Source organism: Bombina bombina, chromosome 1, assembly GCF_027579735.1.
Source record: "Bombina bombina isolate aBomBom1 chromosome 1, aBomBom1.pri, whole genome shotgun sequence".
NCBI classification, from domain to species: domain Eukaryota; kingdom Metazoa; phylum Chordata; class Amphibia; order Anura; family Bombinatoridae; genus Bombina; species Bombina bombina.
This window is the reverse complement of record NC_069499.1, coordinates 493,940,760-493,966,830: the sequence shown is the minus strand read 5'-3', so window position 1 is coordinate 493,966,830 and position 26,071 is coordinate 493,940,760. Positions and strand designations below refer to the sequence as shown.

The following is a 26,071-nucleotide window of genomic DNA, read 5'->3' as shown; positions in this document are numbered from 1 at the left end:
GAATCTTTGAAATCTAGAAGATACCCCTGGGTTACGATTTCTAAAGCCCAGGAGTCCTGAACGTCTCTTGCCCAAGCCTGAGCAAAGAGAGAAAGTCTGCCCCCTACTAGATCCGGTCCCAGATCGGGGGCTACCCCTTCATGCTGTCTTGGTGGCAGCAGCGGGCTTCTTGGCCTGTTTACCTTTGTTCCAAGTCTGGTTAGGTCTCCAGACTGACTTGGATTGAGCCAAATTCCCCTCTTGTTTTGCAGCAGGGGAAGAGGTAGAGGGACCACCTTTGAAGTTTCAAAAGGAACGAAAATTATTTTGTTTGGTTCTCATCTTATTTGTCTTATCCTGAGGAAGGGCCTGGCCTTTTCCTCCAGTGATGTCTGAAATGATCTCTTTCAGTTCAGGCCCGAATAGGGTCTTACCTTTGAAAGGGATGGCTAAAAGCTTAGATTTTGATGACACATCAGCAGACCAGGACTCAAGCCATAATGCTCTACGCGCTAAAATGGCAAAACCTGAATTCTTTGCCTCTAATTTAGCCAGTTGAAAAGCGGCATCTGTAATGAAAGAATTAGCTAGCTTGAGAGCCCTAATTCTATACAGAATATCATCTAATGGGGTCTCAACCTGAAGAGCCCCCACCAGAGCCTCGAACCAAGCAGCTGCAGTAGTTACAGGAACAATGCACGCTATAGGTTGCAGAAGAAAACCCTGATGAACAAATATTTTCTTTAGGAGACCCTCTAATTTTTTATCCATAGGATCTTTGAAAGCACAACTGTCCTCAATAGGTATAATTGTACGCTTAGCCAGTGTAGAAATAGCTCCCTCCACCTTAGGGACCATCTGCCACGAATCCCGCATGGTGTCTGATAAGGGAAACATTTTCTTAAAAGTAGGAGGGGGAGAGAACGGAATACCTGGTCTATACCACTCCTTAGTAGCAATGTCCGAAATTTTCTTAGGGACCGGAAAAATATCAGTGTAGGCAGGAACCTCTAGATATCTGTGCATTTTACACAATTTCTCTGGAACTACAATAGGGTCACAATCATCCAGAGTCGCTAAAACCTCCCTGAGCAACAAGCGGAGGTGTTCTAGTTTAAATTTAAAAGCCGTCATATCTGAGTCTGTCTGAGGGAACATCTTTCCTGAATCAGAAATCTCTCCCTCAGACAGCAAATCCCTCACCCCCAACTCAAAACATTGTGAGGGTACATCGGATATGGCTAATAAAGCGTCAGAGGGCTCAGCATCTGTTCTTACACCAGACCTACTGCGCTTCCCCTGCAACCCAGGCAGCTTAGATAAAAACCTCTGTGAGGATAGTATTCATAGCTGCGGCCATATCTTGCAGGGTGAAAGAATTAGATGCACTAGAAGTACTTGGCGTCGCTTGTGCGGGCGTTAATGGTTGTGACACTTGGGGAGAATTAGATGGCATAACCTGATTCCCTTCTGATTGAGAATCATCCTGTGACATACTTTTATTAGCTAAAATATGTTCTTTGCAATTTATTGACCTTTCAGTGCATGAGGGACACATTCTAAGTGGGGGTTCCACAATGGCTTCTAAACACATTGAACATTGACTTTCCTCAATGTCAGACATGTTGAACAGGCTAGTAATGACCACAAACAAGCTTGAAAACACTTTATTTAGTGAAAAAATAACAATCTTAAAAAACGGTACTGCACGTTCTGCAAAACTGCTTTAAAATACACCAATCTTTTCAAATTTTTGATATAAGACTCAATTTGTGTAGTTAAGTTTGCCCCACAAGATGACGTCATTTAAAGGAAAGTTTGTATGACGTTATTTAAAGGAAACTTCATTCGTCTTTCAGTCGTCGGGCCAGCTGGATGTTCCGCGTCGGAGGTCCGAAGAAAGAAGATTGAAGATGCCGCTTGGAGGAAAACTTCGCCCAGATGGAGGACCTCTTCTTTGCCGCTTGGATGAAGACATCGCTGGATGGAAGACTTCTTCTTTGCCGCTTGGATGAAGACATCGCCCGGATTGGATAAAGAGTTCGGCCCGGCTGGGTGAAGACGACTCAAGGTAGGGAGATCTTCTGGGGCTTAGTGTTAGGTTTTTTAAGGGGGGTTTGGGTGGGTTTAGAGTAGGGGTATGTGGGTGGTATTATGTGTTTTTTTACAGGCAAAAGAGCTTATTACTTTGGGGCATTACCCGCGAAAAGCCCTTTTAAGGGCTGGTAAAAGAGATGGTTAATTTTTAATTTAGAATAGGGTAGGGCATTTTTTATTTTGGGGGCTTTATTATTTTATTAGGGGGCTTAGAATAGGTGTAATTAGCTTAAAATTCTTGTAATCTTTTTTTATAATGTAGTGTTTGTTTTTTTTGTAATTTAGTTTAGTGTATTTAATTGTATTTTAGTTTAGATATTTGTAGTTTATTTAATTTATTGATAGTGTAGGTGTATTTGTAACTTAGGTTAGGATTCATTTTACCGGTAAATTGGTAATTATTTTAACTAGGTAGCTATTAAATATTTATTAACTATTTAATAGCTATTGTACCTAGTTAAAATAAATACCAAGTTACCGGTAAAATAAATATAAACCCTAAAATAGCTACAATGTAATTATTAATTATATTGTAGCTATCTTAGAGTTTATTTTATAAGTAAGTATTTAGATTTAAATAGAAATATTTTAATTAATATTAATATTAATTAGATTTATTTTAATAAGAATTTAGTTAGGGGTGTTAGAGTTAGATAGGGTTATTATACTTAATATATATATATATATATATATATATATATATATATATATATATATATATATATATATATATATATATATATATATATAATATAATAACTATATTAACCCTAATATAATTAGGGTTAATATATATAATATAATAACTATATTAACTATATTAACCCTAATATAATTAGGGTTAATTTAGTTAATATAGGTGGAGGCGGTGTAGGGGGATTAGATTAGGGGGTAATATAGTTAATATAGGTGGCAGCGGTGTAGGGGGATTAGATTAGGGGGTTATACATTTATTATAGGTGGCGGCGGTATAGGGGGATTTAGATTATAGGCAAAAGAGCTGATTACTTTTTGACAATGCGCCACCAAAAGCCCTTTTAAGGGCTGGTAAAAGAGCTGATTACTTTGGGGCAAAGCCCCGCAAAAAGCCCTTTTATTTGTAGGGTTAGACTTAGGTTTAGTGGTAGGGATATTTTAGTATTTTAGGGGTTAATTAATTTAATATAGCTGGCGGCGGTATAGGGGGATTAGATTAGGGGTTAATTAATTTAATATAGCTGGCGGCGGTGTAGGGGGATTAAATTAGGGATTAATAATTTTAATATAGCTGGCGGCAGGGTAGGGGGATTAAATTAGGGGTTAATAATTTTAATATAGCTGGCGGCGGGGTAGGAGCTCACATTAGGGGGTAGTTAATGTAGCTGGCGGCGGTGTAGGATCTCACATTAGGGGGTATTTAATGTAGGTGGTGGCAGGGTAGGAGCTCACATTAGGGGGTAGTTAATGTAGGTGGCAGCGGTGTAAGGGGCTCACATTAGGGGGTAGTTAATGTAGGTGGCGGCGGGGTCCAGGAGCGGCGGTTTAGGGGTTAATAACTTTATTAGGTGCGGCGGGGTCCGAAAGCGGCGGTTTTGGGGTTAATAAATTTTTTATTATTAGGAGAGTGAGGGGGGATAGCGGATAGAGGGGTATACGTGTTGGGCTATGTTTGGGAGGCGTGTTAGACAGTACGGGAGATTTTATAACTTACTCAGGTTTTGTAGGTGCCGGCAGTTTCTAAAGTGCCGTAAGTCACTGGCGACTCGAGAAATTTGTACTTACGCAGATTTCTGGACATCGCTGGTTTATCCGACTTACGGCACTTTAGCTATTGCCGGCGGGGTATATTGGATAGCTCGAGTTGCGAGCTGAAACTACGGGCGGCGGGGGTTCCCTCGCTTGCGCCGCAAACTACGATCTATATCGGATCGCGCCCCTAAGGCGTGAAAATAGGCCCCGCCCATCTCACTCTATGTTTTGTCAGCTTAAATGAACCGCACCAGAGCGGTTCCAAACTAGCCATGTGGGTTCTGAGACCCAAAAATTAGCCAAGTGTACCCTCAATAAAGTTGCCAAAAAACGTTATTGCCCAAAAAACGTTAACAGCACTCCCAGTTCTAAAAAGGTTTGCCCACAAACATTCAAAAACTCAGTGTCAACTATTTTTTAATTAGCCCCTTATGCAAGCCTAGTAATACCCTTCTATAACCCTTAGGATTACTGCTTACCCTTACCCTCATGGGGATACTGTCAGCCTTTCTGAAATACCACAGTCTCTCCAGAAAAATTGACTTAACATACCTCACAGCTATATAGCATGAAAACATTCTTCACACTGAAGTTTCTTGTACCCCTCAGCCTCTGTGGGAACTGCTCTGGATCTTAGTGACAAATGCTAAGATCATCAGCCTCCAGGCAGAAGTCTTCATCCATCTGCTGCCTGAGAGTAAATAGTACACACCGGTACCATTTAAAATAAAAAACTCTTGCTTGAAGAAAATAAAAACTAACATTTTATCACCTCTTTCACTAGTACTTAGAGTAGGCAAAGAGAATGACTGGGGGGGTGGAGCTAAGGGAGGAGCTATATAGACAGCTCTGGTGTGGTGCTCTTTGCCACTTCCTGTAAGCAGGAGGATAATATCCCACAAGTAAAGGATGAATCCGTGGACTCGTCGTACCTTATAGAAGAAATGTATTTACTGGAGAATATTAGCTCATTCAAAATCTGTTTTTGTAAAACCTCACCAAAGTATTAGCATGCACTGACCTAGTTTATCTCTTATTTACTTGTTGCAGTAACATATAAGGTCTCATTCATTTTGCCTTAGACAGTGATTAGATTTTTTTCCCCCAGAAATCATCTCCTGTCCATTTTATTACTTTTATAAAAAGGGAGCATATTATTGCAAACATTATTATTGCAAACACAAGCGCAGTAACCGAATTAACACTGCTACATTGTGTCAATATTTTAATGCGTTACTACTTGTCATCATATGTCACAATGGTTCAGCAGAATCTAAGATGTCAGAAAAAATCTAAATGTGAAGACGTTTCTAGCTCCCTAGCTGACACACTGATTAGACTTTACAAAAATAATACAATGCTTCTGAAGTGAAGCATATTAGAAAAGGCTTTCTGCCAGACATACAAGGAATACTGCAGTTTCTCTATCACAGAAATACAGCTCTAAACTGCCTTTATTGTTTATTAGAAGTGACACTATATATCAGTGCTTTCCAAACTGTGTTGTGACACGTTAGAGTTTCGGCAGCAGTGTGTAGGTGTGTCCCTGCTTTAGCACAACATTTTTTGAATTTAAAATTATTTTTAAATTTTGTTTTTAGTTTCCGACTTTCCGCCTGCCTGCAATGCATATCACGTGATTGACACGTGATTGATACCTAGTGGGTCACAGATCATCTTAACCTATTGGCGCAGCTCAGCCAGAACTGATCGGCTCATGACTGCATGTGTAGTCAGTCAGTGGGGCAGCAGCTTAAACGCTGAGCTGAAGTCAAAGTGTTGTTGTTTTTTTTACAGCTAGCTCCCAGTAGTGCATTGCTGCTCCTGCTCTTGATATATGGATAGGAAGTGGAAGCTTAAAAATGCTTGATGATGAAATGCGAGTGTCTATCTAATATTCCACCAAATATTCAGAAACTGTGTTCATCCTATCAACCTCATACATCCCATGAAAATAGTAAGTAGCTACTGGTGTTATTAAACTTTTTTTAATTCTTTCACATACTTACATACTGTTACTTGTAAATACATTTCGTTATTATATAATTTATGTTTGTGTCCGTATCTCTTAAAACAAGTTAGTTTAACCTCCTGTTTGCTAGTACAACTGAATTACTGTGTCACGAAATGATGTAGGTCTAAAACGTGTGTCACCAACATGAAAAGTTTGGAAAGCTCTGCTATATATGGTCACTGAAAATCATGGAGACATGAATAGGAAAGAGAAATGACAAAAGATAAACAGTCTTTACAACACCGATTTAAAAACTGGTTTAATCTAACAACCTCCTAGGAATCAAGCTTGGTTCCCAGAGCTTCTCAATAAAGAGACCAAGGCCATTCTTTACAGTTCAGCAGACCTGCTTTCATTTAGGGGAGAAGGGCAGCAAGAAGGGGCAAATGCAACCCACTCCCCTGAGCTTGGACACAAGTCTATAGTCTGGGTGTGAAGATAGGAAGTAAAGGAACTCTTAACAAACTCTTAACACAGAGAGGCATGTGACCCCTCATGGAAAAGAACAGATTCTGACCTTTGAACTAAAAGGTCACCTCTGGTTCCCATGCTGTTTTTGTTTAAATGGCAATTTTTCCTCCTGTAAGAACCTAGTAATTAGTAGGACTCTAAACTATACCAAAATATTTCTGTACACTCAACTGACTACTTAGGTAAAATAAGAGAATATATTCTTTCAATGTAAAATTTTCAATGTTGTATCACATTACATATAAGATTTAGACTAAGGGGATATTTCTCAAAAGCAAATGCGCCGGAATTCCGCAGCGTAATTGTTGCGAGCTTGATCCGACCTAGTTATCAAAGCCTACAGACCAGAAGTTGAAATCTGTGACGTAACATATGATCCGCCGGTCTCAATCCGACGCAGAACGATGCTTACGTCATTACAGATGTTCCGAATACATATTCGGCTCTGATATACTTTTTCAAAGTTATCAAATAGTTAACAGGTACGCTCACAGCTATTCCAGCCCAGCGTACCTGAATCCGCCACCCTGAAGTCTAAACACCCTAATCTGCCTCCCCGACATCGCCGCAACCTAAATAAAATTTATTAACCCCTATTCCGCCGCTCCCTGACCCTGCCGAAACCTAAATAAAAGTATTAACTTCTAACCCGCCGCTCCCGGGCCCCGCCGCCACTAAATAAACGTATTCACCCCTAAACCTCTGGCCTCCCAAATCACTACCACTAACTAAACCTATTAATCCCTAAACCGCCAGCCCCCCTCATCGCCATAAACTAAATGAATATATTAACCCCTAAACCTAACAACCCGCTAACTTTAAATTAAAATTACAACATCCTTATCTTAAAATAAATTTAAACTTAGCTGTAGAATTAAAATAAACTATTTTTAAACTATTAATTAACCTTCCCTAACTATTATCCTACAATCAAATTAAACTACCAATAAAATTAACTAAATTACATATTAAAAAAACCTTACCCTACTCAAATTATTTAAATATACTATTTAACCTTATTAAAAATGACTAAATTACCAAAAAAATATAGCTAAGTTACAAAAAATAAAAAACACTAAATTACGAGAGAAAAAAAATTAAAAAAGAATTACACCTAATCTAATAGCCCTATCAAAATAAAAAAAAACTAGCCTACAATAAACTACCAATGGCCCTTAAAAGGTACAGGTAAAAGCTCTTTTACCTGTAAAAAAAATAATAATAAACACCCCCCAACAGTAAAACCCACCACCCAACCAACCAACCCCCCAAATAAAAACCCTATCTAAAATAATCTACGCTCCCCATTGCCCTGAAAAGGCCATTTGTATGGGCATTGCCCTTAAAAGGGCATTTAGCTCTTTTACCTGCCCAGACCCTACTCTAAAAATAAAACCCACCTAAAAAAAACATTAAATAAACCTAACACTAACCCCGACGATTCACTTACAGTTATTGAAATCCCGTTTCAAGGATCCATCCAGCCGGCAAGAAGTCTTCATCCGGGGCGGCCTCTTCCATCTTCATCCAGCCGGTGAAGTCTTCATCCAGACGGCATCTTCCATCTTCATCCATCCGGCGCGGAGCGGGTCTATCCTGAAGACATCCGGCGCAGAGCTCCTCTTCAATACAGTCGCCGCCGCAAACTGGAACCCAGAATGCAAGTGACATCATCCAAGATGGCGTCCCTTGCATTCCTATTGGGTGAAAGGTTCCAGTCAGCCAATAGGATTAGAGCAGCTCTCACCCTATTGGCTGTTCCAATCAGCCAATAGGATTGGCTGATGGATGAAGATAAAAGATGCCGTCTGGATGAAGACTTCGCCGGTTGGTTGAAAATGGAAGAGGCCGCCCGGATGAAGACTTCTTGCTGGCTGGATGGATCCTTCAAGCGGGACTTCAATAACTGTAAGTGGATCGTCGGGGGTTAGTGTTTATTTAAGGTTTTTTTGGGTGGGTTTTATTTTTATAGAGTAGGGTCTGGGCAGGTAAAAGAGCTAAACGCCCTTTTAAGGGCAATGTCCATACTAATGCCCTTTTCACGGCAATGGGGAGTATAGGTTATTTTAGATAGGATTTTTATTTGGGGGGGTTGGTTGGGTGGTGGGTTTTACTGTTGGGGGGTGTTTAATTTTTTTTTACAGGTAAAAGAGCTGATTTATTCCACAAAAGGCCCTTTTAAGGGCCATTGGTAGTTTATTGTAGGTTAGGTTTTTTTTATTTTGGGGGGGGGGTATTTTGATAGGGCTATTAGATTAGGTGTAATTGTTTTTTAATTTTGATAATGTGTTTTTTTTCTCGTAATTTAGTGTTTTTTTATTTTTTGTAACTTAGCTATATTTTTTGTAATTTAGTCATTTTTATTAAGGTTAAATAGTATATTTAAATCATTTGAGTATGGTTAGGTTTTTTAATATGTAATTTAGTTAATGTAATTGGTAGTTTAATTTAATTGTAAGATAATAGGGTAGGTTAATTAATAGTTTTAAAAATAGTTTATTTTAATTCTACAGCTAAGTTTAAATTTATTTTAAGATAGGGATGTTGTAATTTTAATTTAAAGTTAGCGGGTTGTTTAGACTAGAGGTTAACATATTAGACTAGAGGTTAATATATTAATTTAGTTTATGGCGATGTGGGGGGCTGGCGGTTTAGGGGTTAATAGGTTTAGTTGGTGGTAGTAATGTGGGAGGACAGAGGTTTAAGGGTTAATACGTTTATTTAGTGGCGCCGGGGTCCAGGAGTGGCAGGATAGGGGTTAATATGTTTATTTAGTTGCGGCGGTTGAATAGGGGTTAATACGTTTATTTAGTGGCACCGGGGTCCGGGAGCGGCGGGATAGGGGTTAAACATTTTAGTATAGTGGCGGCGTTTAGTGACAGGGTATAAATAAAGTTGGTAAAAAGCCGAAATAGATGCGAGATCGATGACTGTTAGTTAACAACAGTCCGATGCTCATCACCCCGTACTTGGTGCGTGTCTTTTTGCAAGGCTTTTTTTTTTATAAATATCAAGATCATATTCAGGCCCGTGGCCGTGATGTTAGGTGAGCGTATTGGTGCCGTCGAATTCAACACAGTTGACAGCTTGATAGATATCCCCCTAGTAATAAAAGTATTAATGGCAAGGAAATTGGGTCTCTCACACTAAAAAAATAAACTGTATATGTCAATGAGATAGACTCCTCCTTCCATTCAGGATAGAAACCTCAGACACAAAGTTCAGAAAAGTCAAATGAATTGGGTGGGACTACACCATCTTCTCTACCAAAAATAAATAATCACTCAGATGAAACCTCATATTACAAAGGTAGTTTCTTTCCACAACTAATGGTCCCCATATGACCCTACAGATATCATATGGCTGAGACAAAAATTTCCATAATTTATTTTGCTAGATAGTAGCTAAGAATTCCAAAATGGTGATGGGTGTTGTACTTGTCTCTCTACATTGATATTGTTATGTTTCAGACATTTTATATTTTTGCCACACCTCCTAACAAAATTAAAAAAAAATGACAGATGCCCAAGCCTTTTCACTGTATTGAATAGATATTTATACTCCAATGACTCTGAAATAACACAGTAAGATGCTATTTTGTGGCAGTGGTGTCTCGAGGAATAATTTAGGAGGAACTTTGTGTTTGTGAGCGGGGCCACAATAGGAGGAGCAGGAAGGGTGGTTTGTGGGAGGGACTGGGCAGAGCTGGGGGAAGTCAGTGCAAAAAGGTGGTGGGAAACTGATGATCACAGTTGGAGACACATGGGGAGGAAGTCATTATTCAACACTGTTTTGTGGTAAGACACAGTGAGTGGTGCACCATCAAAACCTTGTAGGATTTGAAACTTAGTGCTAGTGTAGCAAATTATGTTTTTTTTGTTCTTTTCCATTTGTAATATTACCACAACAAAGTATGTAAGTGATATTTTTTATGTGCTATTATATTTCAGACACCTGTTGTTAGGGCACATTATTCAGCTAGGCTACAGTGTACTTTTTTAGGATATAGTAATATAGTGTTTTGTGTCTGTATACATTTTCTGATATTGTGCCTTTATGACAAAAGGTTACAGAGCATTTTCCATTTGTGAAAAATTACTATTTTCATTTTAATAAACTTTTGAGATTGCACAGCATTTATTATAACCTTAACAGCTTAGTTACCTTAGTTACACTTATTGTGTTATGGTCAATAATACATTTATGAATGTTTTCAGAAACAAATTCTGTAGTCTTGCAATCATCATTTCAAATACTAATGTATTCAAATCTCCTTACTATATATATTCTACTATATAAATATACTTTCAGCAGCATAATCTGTACTTCACTGAAAAAGATTACACTTGATTACACTATGCCTAACTAATGTTTATATAAAGTGCACTAGAGTTATGGGGTAGTACCTTAACTATGTTGCCTGTTACATTACAAGTTATTGTTTCTTAAAGGAAAAGTAAAGTCAAACTTTCAGAATTCAAAGATTGGACACATTTATATCCAAAATCTGAATGTGTGTATGTGTGTGTGTGTATATATATATATATATATATATATATATATATATATATATATATATGTATATATATATATATATATATATATATATATATATATATATATATATATGTGTGTGTATATATATGTGTGTATATATATGTGTGTATATATATATGTGTATATATATATATATATATATATATATATATATATATATACACACACCCCTCACATTTTTGTAAATATTTTATTATATCTTTTCATGTGACAACACTGAAGAAATGACACTTTGCTACAATGTAAAGTAGTGAGTGTACAGCTTGTATAAGTGTACATTTGCTGTCCCCTCAAAATAACTCAACACACAGCCATTAATGTCTAAACCACTGGCAACAAAAGTGAGTACACCCCTAAGTGGAAATGTCCAAATTGGGCCCAAAGTGTCAATATTTTGTGTGGCCACCATTATTTGCCAGCACTGCCTTAAAGGGACAGTCTACACCAGAATTGTTATTGTTTAAAAAGATAGCTAATCCCTTTATTACCCATTCCCCAGTTTTGCATAACCAACACAGTTATATTAATATATGTTTTACTTCTGAGATTACCTTGTATCCAATCCTCTGCAGACTGCCCCCTTATCTCAGTGCTTTTGACAGATATGCAGTTTAGCCAATCAAAGCAGACCCCTAAATAACTCCATGGGAGTGAGCACAATGTTATCTATATGACACATTAACTAGTACTGTCTAACTGTGAAAAACTTTCAAAATGCTCTGAGCTAAGAGGCGGTTTTCAACGGTTTAGAATACCACCAAGGGAACAAAGCAAATTTAATGATAAAAGTCAATTGGAAAGTTGTTTAAAATTGCATACCCTATCTGAATCATAAAAGTTTAATTTTGACTAGACTGTCCCTTTAACTCTCGTGGACATGGAGTTCACCAGAGCTTCACAGGTTGCCACTGGAGTCCTCTTCCACTCCTCCATGACGACATCACAGAGCTGGTGGATGTTAGAGACCTTGCGCTCCCCCACATTCCGTTTAAGGATGCCCCACAGATGCTCAATAGGGTTTAGGTCTGGAGACATGCTTGGCCAGTCGATCATCTTTACCCTCAGCTTCTTTAGCAAGGCAGTGGTCGTCTTGGAGCTGTGTTTGGGTCGTTATCATGTTGGAATACTGCCCTGTGGCCCAGTCTCCGAAGGGAGGGGATCTTGCTCTACTTCAGTATGTCACAGTACATGTTGGCATTCATGGTTCCCTCAATGAACTGTAGCTCCCCAGTGCTGGCAGCACTCATGCAGGCCCAGACCATGACACTCCCACCACCATGCTTGACTGTAGGCAAGACACACTTGTCTTTGTACTCCTCACCTGGTTGCCGCCACACACGCTTGACACCATCTGAACCAAATAAGTTTATCTTGGTCTCATCGGAGCACAGGATATGGTTCCAGTAATCCATGTCCTTAGTCTGCTTGTCTTCAGTAAACGGTTTGCGGGCTTTCTTGTGCATCATCTTTAGAAGAGGCTTCCTTCTGGGACGACAGCCATGCAGACCAAATTGATGCAGTGTGCGGAGTATGGTCTGAGCACTGACAGGCTTTTTTTACCATTATTTTGGCATTTGAAATAGCTGATTTAGCCTGTGGTATACCCACATATACTGAAAGTTTCTATACTGAAGTCTAGGTATACGTAATCACAGACAGCAGAAGAAATTACACTCTCAGTGGGGTGCAGGATAGTTAAGTAATCATTGTTGCAAACACTGCTTCCAGAAGGCTAAAGACGCGTGCACCCTCCTGAGCTCTTTTAGAATTACTTTTTAACAAATGATACCTAAGAACAAAGCAAATTGATAATATAAGTAAAATGGAAAGTTGTTTAATCCCTTTGCTACCAGGAGTTTCACAAAAAACTTGCCCAAAATACTAGATAATTTTTAGCATTTTTGCTATCACTCCATTTAAAAAGAAATAGAGCCTTGTTTATTTTTTATTTACCTATCAAAACTATATATTTTAAAGTAGACAACTCAAGGTATTGATCTAGGCCAATTTTGGTATATTTCATGTCACCATTTCACTGCCAAATGTGATCATATTAAAAAAAAAAAACTTTTTCGCAAACTTTGGGTTTCTCACTGAAATTATTTACATACTGCTTGTGCATTAATGGCACAAATTATAGTAAAAGCTTCTCTGGGATCCCCTTTGTTTAGAAATAGACATACATGGCTTTGCCATTGCTTTTTGGTAATTAGAATGCTGCCTTTTGCAGCTGCGCACTGCACTTCTGAAATTCTCTGCAGTGAAGGAGTTAATTAGTTAGCTTGTAAGAAAAGTAGTATTCTAGTGTAAAGATCATCATTCCACCTGACATCTCCTACTTCCCTGATCCCTCCCAAACAGCTCTCCCACCACCCCCACCCACCCACATTCCTCACCACCATCTTGGGTGCTGGCAGGAAGTCTACCAGTATCATGTTTAAGAGCTTCTTTTTTTTTATTCAATTAATTGTATTCCCCTTTTACGTAGTGTAGCATCCCTTCAATTTTTTTTCTGTAGTGTAGGGTGCCTTCCCCCTACGCTGCTGGGCCTATCGTGCTCCGTTACCATATGAAGACAGATGCTGGAAGCCCACAAGCAGCATGTCTCGGTTGTCACTTCTTACAAGCTAACTAATTAACTCCTTCACTGCAGAGACGTAGATCTACATCCGTATGGCACACAGAGTTAAAAATCCATACTCTGTCCAATCACTTTAAAGGGCCATTGCAGTCAAAAAGATGACATGCCCTAATTCATTAGAGCATGTTTTTTTAAGACTAACAACCCTGCACCACTATGTCTTTAACCGTTTACAAAGGGGTTAAACACATAATAGAAGTACAACTCGGGACTGCTGCTGATCCAATCAGCAGCACTAGTCGCACAACCTAGCTGTGTGACTAGAGCTGCTAATTAGCAGCAGTTTCTGCTTGGGACCAGTAGTTCTCTGGGAGTCTCGTAGAGTACTTCTGCTATGTGTTTAACCCCTTTGAGGGTGGTAAACACATAGCGGAGCAGGGTTACTAGTCAAACTTAAAAGCTCTAACAAAGTTAAGCATCTAAGTTTTCGACTATAATGAACATTCAGGTTTAATTTTACTGTCCATTAAAGTTTTTATGTGATAACAACATGTAGGATAAGATTATAAATGTTATCATCAAGAGGCCCTTATTCATTTAGTGCATAAAATACACCACAATCAGTTGTATAGACTGGGGTATTACTTCACATAAAAATCATGTCTTACAGGTTGACACTGTTATTCATACATGGATGTATTTATTGGATTGTGTGGTTGGCATTAATGCTCTGCTATAATAGGATTGCTCTTAAAGACAGACAGTAAAAGCTAGGTAAACAGTTTAAAGTACACTCATACTATGCATTAGGGCTGAGATTGCTCTAGTATAAACCCTCATATGTATGAAGTGTAGAAGGACTAGACAAGCTTTTTCAGTTGCATACATCACAGTATTAATGTTTCACATAATTAGAAAACAGTGTTATTCCCAGGACCTATTTAGGGCTAGATTACAAGTGGAGCACTAACTGCAGTAGAAGTATTTTGCGTGCGTTGGGTTGCGCTCGTTTTATGAGTTGAAATAAACCTATTACCCCATAGAAGACAATGGAGCAAAAATAACACCCTATTTACACGCAAACACAATTGAATATTCTCAAGTGCGCTAACCCAACATGAAAATATCAATATTTCACATTCCAATGTTCTTCACATAGAAGAATATGTTCCATTTATTCATAAATACATTTTCTACATATATCTGATGGGTTTTTTTGCACACACATATATACTGTATATATATATATATATATATATATATATATATATATATATATATATATATATATATATATATATATATGAGAGAGAGAGAGAAAGAGAGAAAGAAAGAAAGAAAGAAAGAAAGAAAGAAAGAAAGAAAGAAAGAAAGAAAGAGAGAAAGAGAGAGAGAGGAATATCTATTTAGAAATACATAGAACATATTCTGCTATGTGCAGAAGATTGGAATGTGAAATATTTACAGTAAAAACAAAGTATAACACTTTATTAAATATGAATATTGCATAAATATGCTTTTACATGTTTTCATCTACTTAAAGGGATATTAAACACTAAGGGCCAGATTACAAGTGGAGAGCTAAATATAGCTTTCATAAAAGCGATATTTGCGCGCCACTTTGTAATACAAGTGCACGCTTATGTGCGCTGGTATTACAATTTTTCAGTATTCAGGTCACATTGGCATTGCTGGGAAGCATTACGCTCATGAGAGCGTGCTTTCATAGGCCAATGACAGTGTGGAATATAGCTGTGTTTGCACTTCCATATTTAATGTGAATTGGAAAGCCCACAATATTCAGAATTAAATTACAGGAAAGGAGAACAAAATAAATAATAATATATAGTACGTTGTTTTACTACATGTAATTAAACAATTTATATTAATATCTTGAGGTGTTTAATGTAAAAACTAAAATGTTAGATAGAATGATGCTTTCAAAGAAAAGATTAGTCAGAGAATTACATATAGATGTATTTTTAAAAGTTTCATTAGTTGTTTAAATATTGACAAAATAAGTGTAACCGTTTAGTGTCTATAAAGCAATGGGAGCTGCAATGTTGTAACTTAGGTTTCTCTTTCTGCTGTGGCCAATTAGAGACAGTAATAAATAGGTCACTAGAGTGTGCAGCCAATGGCTGTGTGGATATAACGGCAACTGAAAATCTTACAATTTCAGAATGGAATTACAGGAAATGAGGACAAAATGAAGAATGAAAGTATATTGTGAGAGCATTTAGGACAAGAGCGGGGGAGGGGGATACGCACAGTACGCCGACACTGTATAAAATGTGCACAAGCTGTGCCATATATACATATGTTTATATGCACTGTTCACTCAGATAGGTCAGATGTGCTATCGGGAGCGCACTTCAGAGCTACGTATAGAGCGGGTGGGTCCGCTCTATACGTCATAGGAAAACCAGGAAGTATCTCTTGGGAGGAGTTTATGAAGACACAGTAAAGAAATTATAAATTTATCTAAAATAAAATCTGATATTTTTTTTAAAAAAAATTAAAAAACTTAGCGACTACGTTTAGGGAGACAATATCTATGTGTAGCGGTGTTCCAGATTGCTTAACCTTACATTCACTTTAAGCTAAAATTAGCTAATTTTAAATTTTGTTTTCACTGTTTCACAAATTATCAATAAATACATTTATTTTAAATTGAACAATTCATTTGTGCTTTAAATATATTAAGTAACATTCATAAATAAAATGTCTGCCCCCACCCAACTCTTCATAATACTACTCGGCTGGCAAACATTTGTGTGGGGAACACTGGAAAAGATAATAAATTACTAAGGTAAACAATTCATAATGACTTGAGTAACTCAAATATATAAAGGGATTTAAAACATAAGTTAAAATGTATATCAAATATTCCTTTAAAAAGGTTTTAAAGAAACAACAGTTATTTAAAGGGACCGTCTACTCCAGAATTTGTATTGCTTAAAAAGATATATAATCCCTTTACTGCCCAATTTTGCATAACTAACACTGTTATATTAATATACCTTTTACCTCTGTGATTAACTTGTATCTAAGCCTCTGGAGACGCCCCCCTTATTTCAGTTCTTTTGACAGACTTGCATTTTAGAAAGCTAAACCTAGATAGGAGCATATGCTAATTTCTAAGCCTTTGAAAGCTGCCTCTTATCTCAGTGTATTTTGACAGTTTTTCACAGCTAGACAGTGCTAGGTTATGTGTGCCATATAAATAACTGTGCTCACTCCCATGGAGTCATTTATGAGTCAGCACTGATTGGCTAAAATGCAAGTCTGTCAAAATAACTGAAATAAGGAGGCAGTCTAAAGAGGCTTAGATGCAAGGTAATCACAGAGGTAAAAAAAAGTTTATTTATATAACAGAGTTGGTTACGCAAAACTGAGCATTGGGAAATAAATGGATTATCTATCTTTTTAAACAATAACAATTCTGGAGTAGACTGTCCCTTTAATTTTGTCTAGACTGTCCCTTTAAAGCTGTATTTCACAACTGTAATCCTCCAGTACCCCTAACAGGCCAGATTTTCATGATATCTTAAAGGGACAGTATACTCCAGAACTGTTATTGTCTAAAAACTTAGATAATCCCTTTATTACCCAATACCCAGTTTTTGCATAACCCACACGGTCACATTAAAGGGACACTGAACCCAAATTTCTTCTTTTGCGATTCAGATTTAAGCAACCTTCTAATTTACTCCTATTATCATTTTTTCTTCCTACTCTTGCTATCTTTATTGGAAAAAGAAGGCATCTAAGCTAAGGAACCAGCCATTTTTTGGTTCAGACCCTGGACAGCACTTGTTTATTGGTGGGTGAATGTATTCACCAATCAGCAAGAACAACCCAGGTTGTTCACAAAAAATGGGCCGGCATCTAAACTTACATTCTTTCTTTTCGAAATAAAGATACCAAGAGAATTAAGAAAATTTGATAAAAGGAGTATATTAGAAAAGTTGCTTAAAACTGCATGCTCTTTGGGAATATTCAGTGACCCTTTAATATACTTTTTACATCTGTGATTACCTTGTATCTAAGCATCTGCACACTGCCCCCTTATTTCAGTTTTTTTGACAAACTTGCATTTTAGCCAATCAGTTCCCTCTCATAAGTAACTCTACGGCGTGAGCACAATGTTTCTATATGACACACATGAACTAATGCCCTCTAGCTGTGAAAATATATTAAAGAGAACAACCAAGAGAACAAAGCAAGTTGGATTATAAAAGTAAATGGGAAAGTTGTTTAAAATTGCATGCACTATCTGAATCATGAAAATTTAATTTGACTAGCCTGTCCCTTTAACTGGAGCACAGGTGAAATAATCAGCTGATCAGCAACCATGGTTACTAACCTGCTCTCACCCATCAGCTGATTATTTCACCTGTACTCTTGTTAAGATATCATGGAAGCCTGGCCTGCTAGGGGTACTTGAGGACTGGAGTTTAGAAACACTGATTGAAGAACATTAAAGTCCCTACAAAAGTTACTGCAAATTTGTTATTCGCCAAACTTCAAAAATAATATTAATACTACTCCTGAAAGCACCAAATGCATCAATGCCTCTGGCACTTACCCACTAAGTATTCAAGTAATCCTACTGTAGCAACTGTGCGCTGACTGTAAGCTTGCCTGCAGCTATATCATACAGTTGTGCTCATAAGTTTACATACCCTGGCAGAATTTATGATTTCGTGACCATTTTTCAGAGAATATGAATGATAACACAAAAGCTTTTCTTTCACTCATGGTTAGTGTTTGGCTGAAGCCATTTATTATCAGTCAACTGTGTTTACTCTTTTTAAATCATAATGACAACAGAAACTACCCAAATGACCCTGATAAAAAGTTTACATACCCTGGTGATTTTGGCATGATAACATGCACACAAGTTGACACAAAGGGGTTTGAATGGCTAGTAAAGGTAACCATCCTTACCTGTGATCTGTTTTCTTGTAATTAGTGTGTGTATAAAAGGTCAATGAGTTTCTGGACTCCTGACAGACCCTTGCATCTTTCATCCAGTGCTGCACTGACGATTCTGGATTCTGAGTCATGGGGAAAGCAAAAGAATTGCCAAAGGATCTGCGGGAAAAGGTAGTTGAACTGTATAAAAACAGGAAAGGGATATAAAAAGATAACCAAGGAACTGAGAATGCAAATCAGCAGTGTTCAAACTCTAATAAAGAAGTGGAAAATGAGGGGTTCTGTTGAAACCAAACCAACGGTCAGGTAGACCAACTAAATTTTCAACCAAAACTGCCAGGAAAATTGTTCGGGATGCAAAGACAAACCCACAAATAACTTCAGGTGAAATACAGGACATGTGGTGTGGCCGTTTCAAGATGCACAATAAGAAGGCACTTGAAGAAAGATGGGCTGCATGGTCTAGTTGCCAGAAGAAAGCCATTACTACGCAAATGCCACAAAGTATCCCGCTTACAATACGCCAAACAGCACAGAGACAAGCCTCAAACCTTCTGGCACAAAGTCATTTGGAGTGATGAGACTAAAATTGAGATTTTGGGCCACAACCATAAACGCTACATTTGGAGAGGAGTCAACAAGGCCTATGATGAAAGGTACACCATTACTACTGTTAAACACGGAGGTGGATCGCTGATGTTTTGGGGATGTGTGACTTACAAAAGGCACAGGAAATTTGGTCAGAATTGATGGCAAGATGAATGCAGTATGTTATCAAACAAAATCCCTCATTTCCACTTCTTGATTAGAGTTTGAACACTGCTGATTTGCATTCTCAATTCCTTGGATATCTTTTTATATCCCTTTCCTGTTTTATACAGTTCAACTACCTTTTTCCCACTGATCCTTTGACAATTCTTTTTCTTTCCCCATGACTCAGAATCCAGAAATGTCAGTGCATCACTGAATGAAAGATGCAAGGGTCTGTCAGGAAACTCATTGACCTTTTATACACACACACTAATTACAAGAAAACAGATAACAGGTGAGGATGGTTACCTTTAATAGCCATTCAAACCCTTTTGTGTCAACTTGTGTGCATGTTATCAGGCCAAAATCACCAGGGTATGTAAACTTTTGATCAGGGTCATTGGGGTAGTTTCTGTTGTCATTATGATTTAAAAAGAGTAAACACAGTTGATTGATAATAAATAGCTTCAGCCAAACACTAACCATGAGTGAAAGAAAAGTTTTTGTGTTATCATTCATATTCTCTGAAAAATGGCCAAGAAATCATAAATTCTGCCAGGGTATGTAAACTTATGAGCACAACTGTAAGTGATATGGGAATGATACATGGGAACATACATTCCCAGGAGGTAGCTGTGCCCTTCATTGAGGAAGCTAGAAGTCAATTTTTATGTTTAAAAAATAACAACCTTTTACTTGCACTATAAGTTACTTTTAAGATCATTTAATAGCATGCACACAGCCAGTCAAATGTATTTGCATAGTGTCGGTGACATCAAGTAGCACGTCTTCCTCTTTTAACAGATTACGCATAGTGTAAATGGGCACGCATATGACACCCATCAGCTCCAAATCTGCAGGTGGTTGTGTTCATGCTAGCAAGTATACATTGTTGGTTGAAAACTTTTAAAAGTAGCATTTTATTTAGATTTATATTGTGAAAAAATACTTACCTTTTAAACTTGACAGCCGTTCCAGCTCCTCCTGGTCGTCGCAAAGCCATTTGTGATGTCAGAAACGATGGATCGGTCATCCTCCAATCATGGCTTCCCCCCGGGGGGAATCAGTGTCTGATTCGAAGCCGTGCTTGGAGAAAGCCGGATTCCTCATTTTAGACCCAGGAAGAGGCATTGCGATGGGCAGAGGAAGCTGGAGCGGCTGTCAAGATTAAAAGGTAAGTATTTTCACAACACAAGTGAAATGTAAATTTTTATGAATTAAAGTGCCCCTGTTTTTAATCTAATTTTTAAAACCCGGGCACTTTAGCATCAAAATTTACATTCACTTTAAAGTGTATCCTCATTACAACTAATGAATTAAACTCCATCTAAAATATTGCTAACATTCCAGATCTGAACGGGAAAGTTTTCAATCACTTTACGTAGAGCAAAACCAAATTTGAATGAATGGTCAATTTAAGATTTTGTGTACTTATGTGTTTCATGCTTTTTTTTACCACCCCACTGCACAGTGTGAACGAGCCAGAGATTGTAATTGGCTGCACCTCAAAAAGGTGTTTTTTCTTTTTTTAAACTCTTCTTGAAAATGTGTGGGTTGTCTAGGGGATGTTTTCAGTAAAGCCTTACATGCAATCTACCTCTTTTTCAGCAGAAAATAGCTACTTTAATAGATGTTAAACCCCCTAGTTAATAATATAAAATGCTTGCAACTAACTGTTCAGCTTGGATACAGTTAACACATTACATGGAAAAACAATGTTGACATTTATTAACACAAAACTATCTTCTGATGTAATGTTGGTCTCATTATCATATACTATTTTTTCTTTCATGATTCAGATAGAGCAAGTGATCTTAAACAACTTTCAAATTTACTTAAATGATCTAATTTGTTTTGTTCTCTTGATATTCCCTGTTGAAAAGGATACCTAGGTGGACTCTGAAGCTGCTGATTGGTTGCTGCACATGTATGCCTCTTGCAATTGGCTGACCAATGTATTCAGATAGCTCCCAGTAGTGCATTGCTGCTTCTTCAACAAAAGGATACCAAGAGAATGAAGCAAATTATATAATAGAACTAAATTGGGAAGTTGTTTAAAATTGTATTCTCTATCTGAATAATGAAAGAAAACTTTTGGGTTTTATGTCCCTTAAACTAATACATTTTACTCTTTATTCTGCAAAAAGATGACCGTGATCTGAAATAGAAAGAAATGGACTATATATGAAGAAATTAAGCGATGCTTTATAAAATAAACCTGGATCCAAAAAAAAATGCATCACAATAAAATTTCAAGGTACATATGAATAAGCTGCAATTGCACAAAAACTATTAAACTCAGTGATATTGTATTCTTAGCAGAATGTGAACTTTCAAAGGCTGTGCTTTTCTCCACCCTTTAAATGCACAATTCCATAAATGACTTCTGTATCAGCTCTAGATCAGTAGCAAGCATCACCAGGATAGTGAAGCTATTCACTGATTGTGCCAGATGTCTTGTAAGGTACATTAGACAGCTGCCTATTGGCATCTTCACATAGTTATTTGGATGTCTTCTGTTACAAATTTGCTGCCCATTACATTATCATTAGTGGCTCATAATTGTTTTTAACACTATTACAATATGTCAGTAATGAATGCAGAGGTCATTCATATTCTTTTAATTATGAAAAGCAATGTGCACATTGCCTGTAGTGTTGTAAAACCTGAGTTATGATTTGTGTGTCAAGAAGCAAGAGCACCTAAACAAGTAAATAAAGTGGCCAAAAATTTTCCACTGAAAGTCAAACCTTGGCTTACATAAAAAAAAAATTACATTAGTAATACAAAATATGCTGAGAAAAAAGTGAAATCTGTGCACTGTTTATTTTTGTATGCATTGGGTTAAAAATCTGCACATGCGCATGCTTTCGATGTAACACAGGAAGTCACTGGGCAAAAGTAAGTCAAAATGGTATAGGGGTGCTGAGGAATCCATACCTAGTGGCACCAGAGGTGTAGGTGCAGCCACGGATAGGTTGGCTAATTGGTAAATACAAATCAATAGCATGGTTGACATTTAAACTCAATGGCAAATACTGTATATGTCAGACCACATACTTATTCATGATACTGTAGCTAACATACACCATTCCATTGTAAGCAAAATAAAATAATAGTCACAATATTTATAAAGATATAACTATAAAAATATGTCTACTACAAACAGAATATAAAAGTTACTATTACACTGTACTATGCTGTTACATGAGTGTATAGATCCTGTATTTAGATATAAATCATACTATGATTCATAAGGTCTGTATGTTTACTGCCAATTACTTTAAGACAAAGAAGGATGAGGATATTTGCAAGACACCTAATATTCCTTAGTATTTGACTCCAATGTAACTATCCTACCTACCCTTTGCAAAAAGTACATAAACTGCTAGTTTTTATTCTTGCAACTCAAGAAATTGTTTAGCCGATATTAAAAAAAAAATTGGCTTGTGTTCAAATGCTTGAAATACCAGAAATGTAGATCTGGAGTATCAGGGATATAGCTACACTATTAAAAAGAATGGGAATTAGCTACACTCATCTCTGTTTAACAGATGTGTTGACTACAGGCTAATGTTCCATACAGTGAGTATATAGAACAAAACCCATGTAAATTACCTGTGAAAACAGTTTTTCTCTTATTGACATTAAGCACCATAAAATAACACGGTTTTATGACAAAGAGTGTGGATAATATAAAAACTTTACGCCTTATCACGTATTGTTAAACAATGGAACTGCACAAAGCAAGTAAGTGACTGTGCAGAGCAGATGGGGACTCTGGCTGTCGCATGCAGTAACAACAGCGGGGTTGTTTATTCAAATTGTTGTAGCTGAACAGGGAGTCAACAGCACCAGGTGCAAACAAAAATATCATACTGACCACAAATTGCTTTAAGAAAACCATGGCATACGTATTGCTCTGCCTTTGTGTTGAATATGACAGATAATATACCACAAAAACTCATTTGTCATCACGTTGGAGAAATATGTTCAGCATTAACACCACAAATCGTAAAAATACATATATAGCATACTGCTCTGACTAAATATTACGTTCATTCGTTGGGAAAAAATGCACAACAATAAACATATGCGTTGAGAATAAATTATGAGCTGCTTGTGATACATACCAGGTTACTATGTGCACGTACACATCTGCATGCAAAATCAGCAGTAATAGAAGTGGGGATGCTCCTGCGGACACCTCTCCTGGATAAGGACCACTGTTATAACATATATTGCCGAGATCTATAAAATCCAATGGGGGAGCTTTAGTGAATCAATCAGTGAGCTGTAGTACAAATGGGAAGCCTGGCTCCTATGTCACTGCGATCCGCTGATGCATCTTTATTGCCAGTTAGACGGGATTACCCTGTGCTCCACCACAGATAAGCTTCTGTATAGTATGTATACCAGCTGCAAGTCAGGCTGCGATGGGAAATGTAAAGCGGAACGTAATAGGTGGTTGTCAACTCCTTGCTGATTGGTCAACCACAGCTTTCCTGTGATTGGTGATGTGGTGCTGCTTTGGTGAGAATAACAGCAGTTCAGTCAGATGCTGTTGTGAGAAAAAAATAATAATAAGGAAGTGCTTGATGTATTTGGGTACAATAATAAAGGTGTAAGGTCCCAGGAGACAGTTCTAATATAGATGATAAATTATTGATTACAATCTTATTTTAGCAGTTAGCACGGTACCCTAAATTAGTCATCAATACAATGCTTACCAGTACGTGGATCAAGACACATTCATTTCAGAGATTAAACAAAAAATGTAGTATAAAGATAAAAAATGAACTGTTTAAAACATTTTATTTTAAAATGGATTCCATTTTCTAATTACAAGTTTATCTCCTTCAAGGTAGTGCACCATGTGAGCTCCTGTGCCTCGCCAGATGAGGATATAGTTGGTGAAGCCAATCAAGAGCAAACACCATCCACATTCTTATCTGGTGAAAATCTGTGATTTTACAAAATTGTAACTTTGGCCATAACAATATACTAAAATTAGGGAATTAGTTTAAAATAATGTTAACAACACATGATCATGTTTTACACTATCATGTCAGGTTATAACATTAAAATTCACTTTACAACATTTCAGTGTTGAATATAAGCTTTTTTTTTTCTTTTTTCTCCAATATACATGTATACAATGATTCTAATAAAAGTTATCACTGTTTCAGTGATAGCATTCACTGTGCACAGAGCTTTTGTACATATGTCCTGTGCGCCAGCATTTAGACACTGCAGCTGCATCAGTAATTACTCAGTTTTCATCATTGTTAAAGGGATACTAAACCCAACTTTTTCTTTCATTATTCAAATAGAGCAGGCAATTTGAAGCAACTTTCTAATTTACTCCTATTATCTATTTTACTTTGTTTTCTTGCTATCTTTATTTGAAAAATCCATAATCTACACTTAAGAACCAGCCCATTTTTGGTTAAGCACCTGGTTAGCGCTTGCTGATTGGTGGCTAAATGTATCCACCAATCAGCAAGAGCTATCCATGGTGCTGAACCAAAAATGGGCCGTCTCCTAAGCATAGATTCCTTCTTTTTCAAATAAAGATAGCAAGAGAACAAAGAAAAATTGATAATAGGAGTAAACTAGAAAGTTGCTTAAAATTGAAAGAAAAAAATTGGGTTAAGTATCCCTTTAACAATTGCTTAACACCACAATGAAGCCACCAGTTTTTGGTATATATGCTTCAGTCAGTGCCTGGCTAGGCTGTAAGATCAGAACAAGGCCCTTGCACAGGTACTGATATAAGCATCAAAAAAGACCAAAGTTGCCTTTTTACAGCAAATTTACTAGAAGTAATATGCTAGGGTCATTCTTATGTCCTTTTATCTTTGCAGGAAAAAAAAAATGCATAACGCAAATTACATTTTGCATATTATATTTTAGTTTTAAAAATATATTGTAACCTCCAAAATTTGCTTTCAAGGTGAGTTTCACATCCAAAGTGGTGGAGGTAAAAATACCATGTAATTACAGTATTCATTAAAAGGTACATTATACGGTAAATATCTCTCTTCTTTAATGTGTTCTAAATAATCTATATTACCTAGTGCATTAAATATTTACAAATTGTAGTAAAAATTTCACATTTAGGACGTTTTGTTGATGTTAAACATTTGGTCATTATTTTCTTTTTGAACTTTTTTGTTGAGAAAACTTTTTTTTCCTGAAATATGAGTTGCTTTTGTTAACACTCAAAATATTGCTAGTTGCTCCATTGTGAGATTATCTTGTGTTGTTTGCTTGCTTAGGGTTGGTCTTTCTGCTATTTATTATCTCAGTGCTACTTAGGGGGTGATTTATGAAAGGCTAGGCAAACTGTCTATGTGCTTCGTCTGTAACTGCGCCCCAGCTCGCCTCCAGAGAAGTGCACAAGTGCGCCTGAATTTATAAAGAAAATAGACGCAACTTTGTGCGTTTAGTAAAAGGCAAGCTGGGGCGTAATAATGATAAAATTCGCCTGTCGGAAAAAGCATTTACTCCCTATTTATCATAGAACATCCCTATAAATATTTACGCCATCATGTCTTGATTATTAAAGATGCGTTTTTTAGGTATCTATTTTGCACATTTATGTCATATCTTTTAAATTTTGTGCAGTTAGGTACAGTACCTAATTTAATAATGTGTTAATGTTATATTTTAACATATTTAATGTTTCCGTGCTGTTTTTTCCATGTTCTTCCTTGTTGGTAATTTAAGATCACACAAATCAATATATACACTGTTTGCTTGTCTGAGGACGAGTCATTTCTACTCGAAAACGTTCACATTAAAGTGACATTTTGCTAAGACCTTTGGAGTGCGCTTTTTACTGGATTTATAATTACTTTTTGCTGCACCCAAGGCTGTGGAGTGAGGATCCGGGAGTGCACATTGTCTTTGATATATATATATATATATATATATATATATATATACAG

The 26,071-nt window shown here is 37.0% G+C and overlaps 1 protein-coding gene across 1 annotated transcript in view; it reads right to left on the bottom strand.

Annotated features, from left to right (window-relative positions):
• Nucleotides 1–26,071, bottom strand: part of HECW2 (HECT, C2 and WW domain containing E3 ubiquitin protein ligase 2) — a 746,182-nt gene that overhangs the window by 704,801 nt on the left and 15,310 nt on the right. Inside the window, exon 2 of the mRNA XM_053698566.1 lies at nt 23,252–23,679. The gene's annotated coding sequence lies outside the window, so the exon portion shown is untranslated. The remainder of the gene's footprint in view (nt 1–23,251; nt 23,680–26,071) is intronic.